Here is an 11,385-nt window from a genome sequence, read left to right on the forward strand (position 1 = left end):
CCTCTGAGGCCTGCTATTTGTCTCTTCAGGCAGTCTTGTTGTATGGAGTCCTCGGGCTATTGGGGAAGTAATTAGCATAGAGTGGGACATCCTGGTTTAGAGATAGGCGCTGACCTTTTGGCTCTCTTTCTTCAGTGTGTTAGTAAGGTAGTTTACTGAGCCAGACTTCCTGTCTCCCTTCGAAATCAGATTGCATTATAGGTAAACCAGGCGGTCTATAATTCAATTGGTTGGCGGGTTTACACCTCCATTTCCCTTGAGTATCACCAGAAAAGGAGGGAAAGAAGGGGTCAGTTAAAGGCCGGTTCTGCTACATGAGTCTGTCTGAAAGAGTGTGAGAGAGAGTAGTAGGTGTTGTAAGGGCACAGGGGAGTGACAAGAAGTTTGAATATAACCAGCTTGCAGCTGTTTGAAGCATAGCTAGCACTTATTACTCACAACACTGGGCACAGGCAGGGGTTCGGTCTCCTGGACAAGCTGGGAACAATACGGTGACAAGGTCTCCTGTGCCTTCTTTGAGGTCTGAGACGTCCTGGTAGCCAAGGGCTAAAGTGAAGGATGAAATATAGAAATGGTCTCACTCATTCAGAAAGGGAAAACATTGTTAGCATAGTGTGACACTGAATGATCTAATCCTTACAGCCTATACACCTACCCTGTGGAGATGAGCTGGGAAACTGAAGACCGAAGGAAAAGCTCCGTCTCTGATCCTGACTGTCTGACCTGTCCTGTCAAAATCCTCTGGTCTGAAGTGTTCACTGCAGAGCACGGATGACTGGCTAGCAGAAAACCCGTCCTGCCTGACAGCTGTTTCCCACTTCTTTCTGAGCTCTTTATTTTTGGGAAAATTACATATATGTATATGTATATGAAAAGTATGAGTATATGAAAAGTTAACCAACTAACAACAATCAGTGTCGTTACTTCGGTGTGATGATTGGGAGCTGGCACTACGCAGCTAATTCCCATCTCAATCCCAGACGGGATAAAGACAGCGTTTACCGGAGGGCTCGTCGCCATGTTATTTCCGCCTCTCAGTGGTATAGTCGGCCCTCTAGAGAGCCCTTTGTCCCTCCTCCCGAGCAGTATTCCGGGGATCCGGGGTCCTGTAGCCGTTTCTTACTGCAGTGTTCGTTAGTTTTTGACCAACAGCCAACCAGCTATCCTGGTAATTGGGCTGAGATAGCTTATGTTATCAATTTATTACGAGACAAAGCGGGACAGTGGGCGACAGCCTTGTGGGAGAGCAAGTCATGGGTGTTGGATTCTTTTGATAGTTTTTATTCCGAACTCTGCAGATTTTTTGATCATCCCGTGCGTGGTCAGGAGGCAGCTAAGCGACTTCTGTCAATTTGGCAGGGCGCTGATCCGACCGCCACGTACTCACAGGATTTCCGCATCCTAACCGCAGAGAGTGGCTTAAATGAGACCGTTAAATAACCGTGAGCTTCTGGCAGTGGTGTTGGCACTCCAGGAATGGCAACACTGGCTGGAAGGCGCAGCTCACCCGTTTCTGGTATGGACAGACCATAAGAATTTGGCTTACCTACGGACAGCGAGGAGATTAAATTCCCGTCAAGCACGGTGGGGTTTATTCCTCAGCAGATTTAACTTTTCACTGTCCTACTGCCCAGGCTCACGCAATGTCAAACTTATTGCTCTTTCTCATCAGTTTTCTTCCGATTGAGCCTGAAACCACCTTACCTCCATCCTGCGTCATTGGGGCAGCTTTGTGGGAGATTGAGAGAGTGGTCTGAGAGGCTCAGAGGAGTGAACCAGATCCTAGTGATGGACCTGCCAGCCTCATGTTTGTCCCTAACTCGGTTCGCTCACAGGTCCTTCAGTGGGGACATTCATTAGCATGAAGTTAGACTGTCACCCCAGTATCTATCGCACTCTTAAGTTTATTCAGCAATCCTTCTGGTGGCCCACTATCACTCAAGACACCAAGGAATTTGTGACAGCTTGCACGGTTTGTGCCCGCAGCAAGGCTACTCATCGCCCCCCGACGGGGCTGTTACTCCCTCTACCTATTCCCAGCAGACCATGGTCTCATATAGCTGTGGATTTTGTGACGGGGTTACCCCCCTCTGAGGGCCACACCGTTATATTGACCATTGTTGACCGATTCTCCAAATCGGTAGATTTTGTGCCATTACCTAAGCTCCCTTCAGCCTTAGAGACTGCCAACATTTTAGTAGCCGAAGTCTTCTGAGTGCACGGCATCCCTGTGGACATTGTGTCAGGTCCTCAGTTTTCCTCTCAAGTGTGGCAAGCTTTTTGCAAGGCTATCGGTGCTTCGCCTGGTCTAATCTCTGGCTACCACCCACAGTCTAATGGTCAAACGGAGAGAGTTAACCAGGGGCCTCATTTATAAAACTGTGCGTAGAATCCACACTAAAAGTGTGCGTATGCCCAAAAGCTGAAAATGGCGTACGCCAAAAAATATTCGGATTTATAAAACCGTGCGTACTCACACCTGCACGAATTTTTCCTTTATAAATCACACTCCATCTGGAAGATTGCGCAGGTGGATTCACCTCACATCCCGCCCCCGACACACCCACATTTTACCATGAATGGTCAATGCAAAGTACCTCATGAATGTCTTTGCATATAAATATGCCTGCTGATCAATGGCATTTTACGTTTGATCATGGCAGAGAAACAAAAAAGAAATTTTACGGAGACTGAAATCGAGGTGCTTACGGGTGAGGTGGAGGCCAGAAAGGATATTTTGTTTGGTGGTCACAGTAATGGCGTCACGAATAAAATAAAAAAAATGAGTGGCAGCACGTTGTCACCGCAGTGAATAGTTCCAGTGCTACAGAGCGTTCTGTGGCAGAAATTAAAAAGAAGTGGTCGGATGTGAAGGTGGAGGCCAAAAAGAAAGGCATGGCACCGTCGAAATACGCACGAGTGTCACCGCAGTATTTATATGCTTACTCAGCAAATTAAATGATTGTTACACACCTTGTCACATTTAATACTAATCCATCAGTGCCATCCATTGCTCTGTATCATTTGAAGATGGAAGTATGATATATGAACATTGTGGCCGTTTCTCAATACCAAGTACGCCAAGTTCGGACTTACGAACTTGGCAGTTCGGACTTAGCAAGTTCGACTTGGGAGTACAGTCTCTCCAGGACGGGAGGACGCAGGACCGTCATTCTGCAATTGGGACAGCAGCGTACTTGATGACGTTGGCAGGACGACACATCTCCGAAAACTTTGGAGCAAATTTTAAACTGCGCTCTATCGTGATGAATCGACCACAGATTTTAAGTTTTAACATCCACTTTCTCACATAAAATAATCTTAAAACCACATTCTGTACTACTAAAACAGCAGTATTTCCAAACTTGTAACTTATAGTTGTGAGTCCTCTCCTCCGGCATCGTTGGGACGAAATGCATTCTGGGATACGTGGTTGCCCCAAGTCCGCACAAGTCACCATCCGATGCATCCTCGATAAAGTGGGAGGGGCAAGAACACATCCGGGTATTTGAGTGTACTTGTCGAGATGCGGACTTGAGAATTGGAACCGTACAGAACAGAACAGGACTCAGAGTGATGACGTTTCTCAAGTACACAAGAACACAAGTACAGAGAACAACGCATATTGAGAAACGGCAGGTGTAGGAGCCGTATTGTGTCACTGGTGGATTATTCGTCTCTTGATTTGCTTGGTCTGGTTGCCACGGTGATGCACAGGGCTTGGGTCACGTGGGCACTGGGGATGATTGCCGTAGGTGATATAGGGAGCTGGTTTACCTGCACGAGGGAGGAGAGAGAGGAGTGTAGGTAGCCGCAATTTTTGTTGAGCGCCTTTGTTCAGTTTATTGCTTTGTTACATATTCGCCGCCAGTGCACGTTTAACATCCTTTAGGCGTGTGTAACCTGAAAGCCGCTGAAGTAGCTGTGATGTTTTGAGGTATTAAATGATTGAAACTTTCCTGGACTCAGCGTGCTTATGAACCAGCAGCAGCGCGTCACACAAACATACAGGACCTCATCCTCTCAAACAACTTTAATGACAGGCAAGTCATTACATTGTGCATACAGTAGTAGGCCTAACGGCGCACTAAAGGAACACATCTATAACACTGCAGACTTGGGTGTTTATGATTACGTGGGTCTATAAGTCTGATATGTGATGACATTAAATATATGAGATCAATCTGGCTTCAATTCACCACCTCACCATCTGCACCGCCAGTTCCCCCTGTCTCCAAAATGTTTGTACGCAAGCATCAAAGTTGGCGTACTGGTGCGCACATTCTCACGCTAAGTTTATTTTTATAAATCACAACCTTTGCATAGGAAGTTGCGTACACAACTTTCAAGCCCTGTTTTGTGCATAAGCAAGTTTTATAAATGAGGCCCCTGGTCCTGGAATCCGCACTCCGCATCTGCATCACGGCTTGTCACCCAGCATCCAGGGGCCCGTTTCACAAAGCAGGGGCCCGTTTCACAAAGGAGGTTCAACAAACTCCGAGTCTAATCCTGAACCTCGAGTTGATCTAGCCTGAGATAGGAAACTCAGAGTTTCCAGTTTCAGAACTGGTGATTTGGGTTAGTTCAATCAACTCAGAGTAAGTCAACTCAGAGTTAAGCGCGTGCACCAAGACTATAAAAAGCCAACATCAATGGAGCCCCGATTTGACGAGTCACCATGGCAACGGGGAAGAGGAGGGCTGCGTTTTTTACCTCTCTGGAGCTAGAAATCTTAATGTGCTCATACGGCGAGTTTCAACACGTTTTTAGAAAAAAGTGCAACACCGCTGCAGCCACAAAAGAGAGAGAGACGGCGTGGGAAAACATTGCTGCTCGGGTCAGTGCGTAAGTTTAAATGCAGTCCTTTGCAATCACAATAATATTACAGGGGAAAACTGCTTGAATGGTAGCTCATTAATTTATTTCATGTAGGTGCAATCCCGCGGGGGAGAAGCGCACTTGGCAGCAGCTTAAGATGAAATATAAATACATTGTTCAAACAGGTAAGACCCCGGCATAATTTAATAGGGGTACCTCATTTTGAGAGCCCCCTCATGCCACAACAGACCTTGTGACTGTAAGTAGGCAATACTCCAAAGATTTTGCCAAATGGTAGTTTAAGTATACTGAAACATATCACTCATCTAGGATGAAGAGCATGAAGAAACTGTGTCTGCTGCCTTTACAGAGGGGGATCCAGAAAGGCCTATAGAGGTAACATCTTGATATGTTACTGATAGTTCTCTTCCCATTTACATTTCTTAACATTCAACAACAATATAGAGTGTGACATTTAGCCTACACTGAAGTATTAACACATTCTCATCCTTTTTAACAGGGCATGGCTGGGCAGCAGCAGGAGAGTCCCTCAACTTCCACAGCACAGATTGACACAGTGAGATGGATGTTCAGTAAACACCAGAGGTTCATTCTGTGGAATTCATGTGCAACTGTATAATTTAATGTCCTCCTTATGTATTCCCAGTTACCAGTAAAAGAGATTTATAAAATTCACCTGCTGAAAAAAATCCAAAAAACCAACAAAGAAATGCAATACTTGGACCGCCAGATTAGGAAGGCAGATTTAGAAATTGAAATACTGGAACACAAATTAGAGGTGGGTGCATGGTCACAGGTGAATTATGTTAACTATTGGAACATTAACTAATCTAGCTCTTTTATTTGTAGGAAATAAAGAAGACCAAATGAAGTGTGTATTGTGTCTTTATTTGACTGCTGTGGTGGTGGTGGTGGTGACTCAATCTCTGAAATGACTATGGCATATGGTGTCTCTGACTGCTCTGCCGTCCTGCATAGCTGGCAGGTGGATGGGGTCATCATCAGGGTCTTCAATTTGTAGGGCAGGGTGTCGCTCTCCTCTAATAGTGGCAATATTATGAAGAACAACACATGCCACAATGATATCACAGGCCCTCTCAGGGGTCACCCTGAGGTGACGTAGGCACTGGAAACGGGCTTTCAGCAGGCCTATGGTTATCTCCACCTGGGCTCTTGTCCTGCAGTGAGCCCGGTTGAAGTTCTGTTGGGGGCCTGGTTCAGGGTCAGGGTAAGGAGTCAGCAGCCTGGGTTGGCATGGGTAACCTCTGTCACCCAGCAGAAGACCATCAAACTCTCCTGTAACGTGTAGGGGACACATCAGAGTATATTAAAGGAGGGAGACAGGTGAATTATATTGTGCAAATCTTTAGGCTGCTTACCACGTTGCAGTCTGCTGCTCAGGTTAGACTCGCGATAAATCCTTGATTCATGAACAGACCCAGGCCACTTGGCCTCCACATTGGAAATTAAGTGTGCAGCATCACATACGATCTTGACAGTGCAGAGAATGACAGATGTTGAATTATGATGCAGTCTTTAACATTTTGAAACAGTAGTCAATCTACATGTACCTGCACATTTATGCTGTGAATGGACTTCCTATTCACATAATCTGCTTCATTATGTGAGGGAGCCGTGATGGGGATGTGTGTGCCATCTATGCAGCCAATCACACTGGGGAATCCTAAAAGAAATTAAAATTACTAATCCCAGTCTGAGATTGCAGCACAATGTCATTAATGGAATATAATTTAAAATTCATTTGGATCTCTGCATCATTCACCTGCAATCCTGTGGAACTCCTCCTTGATGACTCTGACAGGTTTATGTCCAGGGAAAGCCACGAAGATGGGTAATAGCCGTTTCAAGGCGAGGCAAACTTTTCTGACCGCCCTGCATACAGTTGCCTTGCTTAAGTGCTCTGCATCTCCGATATTATTCAAAAAACTCCCATTTGCAAAGAAACGCAGCGCAACACACAATATCTGCTGGGATGTGAGAGCATGACTACGGCTGGTAATGTTGCAGATATAAGGACGGATTAGGTTGTGGATGTAGGTGATGGACTGTGACGTGAAACGGTACCGTTCAAAAAGATAATTGTCTGGAAATGCCAGAACATCTATGCGTGGTCTGATAACCATCTCCCGACGAATATTTAATTCCCTGCGCAGTAATGCTGCACCTTCATCCACGGGATCGTTGTCAAAAGGACATGCCATAGTGGAAAAGTGGACTTCTCATATAGGCCGACTGACTGATTATTTTAAATAACAGACGGCAGAACTATGTTATACCAAGACTCGCCTGCTGCCTGAATGAATGAGGAAATCAAAAAACGTGTGGCTGACAGGGGGCGGAGACAGAGAGAAACTCGAGGTTCATTGAGAAAAACCTGGTCCCGACCAGGTTAGGTTCATAGAGTCTGTTACCATGGTAACTGACCGAGAGTTTAAGTTACCTCTCTCTGTGAAACAGGCTAGAGTTACCCCTCCTCCTCTGGTTTGAGTTACCTCCCTTTGTGAAACGGAAAACTCCGAGTTTCCTTCATTTCAGGCTTAACAAACTCAGAGTTTTCACAAAACCTGCTTTGTGAAACGGGCCCCAGGTTTAGTGAAAACTCTGAGTTTGTTAAGCCTGAAATGAAGGAAACTCTGAGTTTTCCGTTTCACAAAGGGAGGTAACTCAAACCAGAGGAGGAGGGGTAACACTAGCCTGTGTCACAGAGAGGTAACTTAAGCTCTCGGTCAGTTACCATGGTAACAGACTCTATGAACCTAACCTGGTCGGGACCAGAGGCCTGTACCATAAAGCTTGATTAACCTAGCCGGGCTTCCTCTTACTTATCGGGCTTCACTTAACGAGACATCCGCCCTCTGGATTTTCGGTACCATAAAGCCGGCTATCAACTCACTAATTCAATTCAGGCTTGTCCAATCTAGATCTGTGCGCGCTCACATAAAAAGGGCGGAGTTTGCTGCATGCGACCAATCGCAAACATGGAAAAATCAGCCCGAGCCGCATATTTCACTACGGAGGAGCAAACAATAATAATTAATAAATACGAGGAATACAAATCAATAATCCAGGCAAAAAGCAACACAGTTGCAGCTGCCAAAGGATTGCTGGCAAAAAATCGCCGACTGTGTCAATGCGTAAGTTAGTGCCATTATAATATTACTTCCCCACTATGACTGCACTTGTATATCTGACTACAGTAACATTTGTGTGTTCCATAAATGTATGTGTGTATGAAATTTTTCGTTATGGCATGTGATTGTAGCCTTATTATTTCAGATGCAACCCGAGTGGAGCAAAGAGAACATGGGAGCAAATCAAACATAAGTATAAAAATATACTTCAAAGTGGTCAGTACACTTACTATATCTTATACATGTAGCATATGTATATGTAGGCCTACATGTTGGAGGCTATATAGCTATATAGCCTCCAACCTGTGCAAGGCTTTACTTCACACTGTCTGTGTAGGATGATCACAATGGAATTGATATGATATTCTTTGCAGCCCACAGGAAAAAAGCTCAGCGGGAAAAGACGGGGGGGGGGGGGGGGCTCCCACTCAGCCTTACACACCTGCAGAGGAACTGGCCCTCTCCAACAATGAGGGTCGACCCTTGTTGGAGGGTATGGGGGGGGTGACATCAGACCCCGGTGGAAGTGGCAGCTCCCGCAGCACCTTATTTGTTCAGGGTACGTCTCAGTGACTCAATGTTAAAACACTGGGTTGTTTATAGAACACAATTATCCAATATTTTTACTGTGGGAGTGTAACATGTATTTTCTCAACAGTTGATAGTGAGACTCATACTCTCACGCTGCTGCCCCCACCCACACAAACACTGTCCCATGCAGAGGTAATAGTGAAGTCAACCTGTCATATACATTTACACGTGTCATCTGTGGTTGCTGATCATAGATTTGGGGGGGTTGTACTCAGGTGGAGGCCATGGATGAGGAGGAGACATTGTCTGCAGGCTCAGAAAGACCATTGCTGGTACACTGTAGTCCATAATTAACAGTTATATGTCATTCACCCTGTTTTAACATAGATCCAGTGTGGACACTTGGCAGTTGCTGATGTATCTTTCATGTCTCACTAATGGTGGTAGTCTGCACATGGGACTAACTGGTGTCCTCAATGCTCGCTATCTTAAAATGAATTAGCTGCTATGATGTGTATTTCACAGGAAGAGGGAAATCCTCCAGACCCCGAGCCTGTGGCCTCCACCTCCAGACAATCCAGCAGGAGACAGTCGCAAGATGTAATTAACTTCAATTTAATGGGGATAGTCAGTGTGACATTGGCATTATTTTAAAGCCAGCCATTAAAAACAGGAATGCTTATATGGTGAAGCAACTGTAAAATGTATTTAATTTGTTTCAGGTCAGAGCTGACAGTGTGAGAATGCTGTACAAAAGAAAACTGGAACTAGACATTGCCGCAAAGACACTGGATATTGAATATAAAGAACTGAAAATGAAAAAACTCAAACTTGAGGTGGAAAAATTACAACACGAGAAGAAGGTAATTCAGTGATTTATTTTCAGGCAAATTAAACAGTTAACATCGGGGGAATTTCCCAGTTTGGGATCAATAAATTAAATCTATCTATCTATCTATCTATCTATCTATCTATCTATCTATCTATCTATCTATCTATCTATCTATCTATCTATCTATCTATCTATCTATCTATCTATCTATCTATCTATCAGTGATGTAATGTTTTTCAGACAGGCAACACTGAGACTCAAAATGTGCTGTTCTGTTTCAGGAGCGGGAGAAAAATTAAAACTGTGAAAAAGAAATAAAAAAAATTTCCATGTTTGCTTTTTTCATTAAACTAAAAAAAATTTCAGTTATGGCCTCTCTCACAGCCCTGCCTGAAGGGAAATCAACAGTGATGGGGTCCACCACATCCAGGGGTGGGGGGTCACTGGGGGGTGTCCTCTCCTTCCTCATTGTGGCGATATTGTGCAGAACCACACATGCAGAAATGATTCTGCATGCCCGGTCTGGGGCCACCCTCAGGCCACGGAGGCATGAAAACCGTGCCTTGATGACCCCAAAGGTCATCTCTATCCTGACTGGTTTTGGCATGGGCCACATTGAACCTCATTTGTGGCCCTGCACTGGGATCAGGATAGGGGGTCAGGAGATAAGGCAGGCAGGTATAGCCTCTGTCTCCAAGGAGTACTCCACTGAACTGCCCTAAAGATAAAAAGAAATTGCTTTGATAAGTGTGGAAAAAATGTTTAAGGATATCATCAAAATCTATAGCCACCAATGTAAATTTTTCATACCCTGCTCCAGCTTTTGGCACAGCAAAGACTCCCTGAATATGCGGGAGTCGTGGACAGACCCCGGCCACTTTGCCACCAAACTGGTGACCATCATTTGATGGTCACATGTCATCTGCAGAAGCATTGGGGATAAACTGTAGTGAGTGATGCTGCAATGTGTATTTAAAAAGGACTCAAACATAGCAAGCCTACTACTGAAAAAAGTATTGTGTGGGTGTTTTTATACATTTGGACAGTTTAATTTAAAATGACTGACATAACATAATATTGTAAGATGAATTCTACCTGAATGTTGAGACTGTGAAAGGACTTCCTATTCACAAAGTCAGCCTCATTCTCACCCAGATGGGCAGAGATGGGGATGTGGGTGCAGTCAATGGCACCCAGCACCCTGGGGAACCCTGTGAAAGGAATGTGCTGCATTTAATATACAACGGCAAACATCCCAGGGCTTAGTCTACATTATGCAAATTACACATCAACCTTGCTTACCTGCGATGTCATAAAAGCCCTCTTTGATGCACTGCGTGGGCAGGTGGCCGGGAAACACCACGAATGCATCGACAAGCTCAGTCAGGGCCCCCGCGACTTTATGAATAGCTCTACATACTGTGTTTCCCCATCAAGGCTCCCTCACATAATGAAGCAGATTATGTGAATAGGAAGTCCATTCACAGCATAAATGTGCAGGTTCATGTAGATTGACTACTGTTTCAAAATGTTAAAGACTGCATCATAGTTCAAAATCTGTCATTCTCTGCATTGTCAAGATCGTATGTGATGCTGCATACTTAATTTCCAATGTGGAGGCCAAGTGGCCTGGGTCTGTTCATGACTCAAGGATTTATCGCGAGTCTAAACTGAGCAACAGACTGCAACGTGGTAAGCAGCCTAAAGATTTGCACAATATAATTCACCTGTCTCCCTCCTTTAATATACTCTGATATGTCCCCTACACATTACAGGAGAGTTTTATGGCCTTCTGCTGGGTGACAGAGGTTACCCATGCCAACCTAGGCTGCTGACCCCTTACCCTGACCCTGAACCAGGCCCCCAACAGAACTTCAACCGGGCTCACTGCAGGACGAGAACCCGGGTGGAGATGACCATAGGCCTGCTGAAAGCCCGTTTCCAGTGCCTACGTCACCTCAGGGTGACCCCTGAGAGGGCCTGTGATATTATTGTGGCATGTGTTGTTCTTCATAATATTGCCACTATTAG

The 11,385-nt window shown here is 45.1% G+C and overlaps 1 pseudogene; it reads right to left on the minus strand.

Moving 5' to 3' along the window:
* Nucleotides 1-9,240: 9,240 nt before the first annotated feature.
* LOC139334577 (putative nuclease HARBI1) lies at nucleotides 9,241-10,777 on the minus strand (annotated as a pseudogene).
* Between the last annotated feature and the right edge of the window lie 608 nt (nucleotides 10,778-11,385).

Source organism: Chaetodon trifascialis, chromosome 8, assembly GCF_039877785.1.
Source record: "Chaetodon trifascialis isolate fChaTrf1 chromosome 8, fChaTrf1.hap1, whole genome shotgun sequence".
NCBI classification, from domain to species: Eukaryota; Metazoa; Chordata; class Actinopteri; order Chaetodontiformes; family Chaetodontidae; genus Chaetodon; species Chaetodon trifascialis.